At 34.6% G+C, this 1,843-nt stretch overlaps 1 pseudogene; it reads left to right on the top strand.

The window, feature by feature from the left end:
• Positions 1-797: 797 nt before the first annotated feature.
• On the top strand, positions 798-1,843 carry LOC108690209 (annotated as a pseudogene).

Genomic DNA, 1,843 nt, shown 5'->3' with positions numbered 1-1,843 from the left:
TAATTTTTATTTTTAATAAAATTGAGTGCCACATTGGTGGTTACTTTGGAGTCAGCATGGTAAGAGGAATGCAATCTATATTTATATAATCATTAATAGTATAATGTGTATTAAAAGATGTTAGTTTGAATGTTTCGGCTATTTTAACCATCTTCAGCAAGTACATAATTAATACATTAATAAAGAATATCCTCTATCTAATCGGAAAGTGAGAAAAGCACAAAGAACACATTGTACAAAGAAATTACCTGTCTTCTTGTTAATTCAAACAAAGAAAGTGCTTACCTCAATTCCATATAACAGTTAAGTATATTACAATATTGAGTAAATAAAAAAGATTTATATAAAACATGTTGTGATGAAACTTTAAAAATCGACAAGATGTATCGAATGTTTTTAACTCACGTCTAAAAATGTAATAAACAGGATGTTTTTAAGATAGATACTGAAAGGACATAGAATGATATTATCTTTGTCGTGTAAGTTGAATCTAAATTTATTTATATATATTTATTAATATTTTCTCACTTTCTGACTGGATAGAGGATATTCTTTATTAATGTATTAATTATTTGCTGAAGATGGCTAAAACTAATAACCGAAACGTTCAAACTAACATCTTTTAATACACATTATACTATTAATGATTATATAAAGACGAGGGCAAATTCAATAAGTTCTTAGAAAATTTGTCAGAAGGCACTCGCAGTGTCACATTACTTTTTGACAAATAGCATCTCTCAGCTGATTACTGTCAAATTTTGAGCGGAATTCATCGCGAGGTTTCCTTTCTGTAGATGATTAAAGCGAACAGCTTTGTATTTTTTGCAAAATGGAAAAAAAACGAGTTTCATGCAGTGATCAAACATCTACATATCAAAGATTTAATCCGAAAGAAATCAAAGAGTTGGATAATGATTTCAGCACATCTGCACCAGCGACTGTATACAATTGGATGAATGAATTTAAACGTGATCATACATCCACATGTGATGCACCCTTCGGGATATCCAATTGAGGCTATTACGCCAGAAATTATCGATAAAGTCCACGATATTGTTTTGACGAGTGAAAATGTGCGAGCTTGTTGAGGCCACTGGCATATCACATGGCACAGTGATTTCAATTTTGCACGAACAATTGGATATGAAAAAGTTATCGGCAAGATAGCGAGTGCCACGCAAGATTTGCTCATTGTAGACCATAAGCGCGACCATGTGGCGATTTTAAAATAATGTTTGGAGATGTTTCAACATAATCCAGATGAATTTCTGCGTCGATTCATTACTGTAGACGAAACATGGATCCATCACTTCACACTCGAGACGAAAGAACAGTCAAAACAATGGACCGGATGAACCAGCTCCGTAAAGTCGGCCGGAAAGATAATGGCCACAGTTTTTTGGGATGCACACGGTATAATTTATACCTTCTGTCGAAGCAAACGATCAATGGCGATTATTACGCAGCCTTATTGGACCCTTTCAACAATATTTAAAAAAAAAAACGTCCTCATTTGGCGAAGAAGAAAATGCTCTTCCATCAAGACAATGCACAGGTTCACATGTGCCCGGCACCGATAGCCAAATCAAACGAATTCCGCTACGAATTGCTTCCCCATCCAGCATATTTGTCAGATTTAGCCCTCTGCGACTATTTCCTGTTTCCAAATCTGAAGAAATGGTTCGGAGGAAAGAGATTTACCACCAGAGAGCAGCTCATCGCCGAAATGGAGACTTATTTTAAAGGATTGGACAAATCATATTATTCGGATGGCTTGAAAAAGTTGGAGAATCGTTGGATCAAATATATTGAGCTGAAAATAGACTATGTTGAGAAATAA

Source organism: Atta colombica, unplaced genomic scaffold (assembly GCF_001594045.1).
Source record: "Atta colombica isolate Treedump-2 unplaced genomic scaffold, Acol1.0 scaffold30, whole genome shotgun sequence".
In the NCBI taxonomy this organism is placed as follows: domain Eukaryota; kingdom Metazoa; phylum Arthropoda; class Insecta; order Hymenoptera; family Formicidae; genus Atta; species Atta colombica.
Note: the sequence above shows the minus strand (reverse complement) of the source record. Positions and strands in the feature narration are given on the sequence as shown.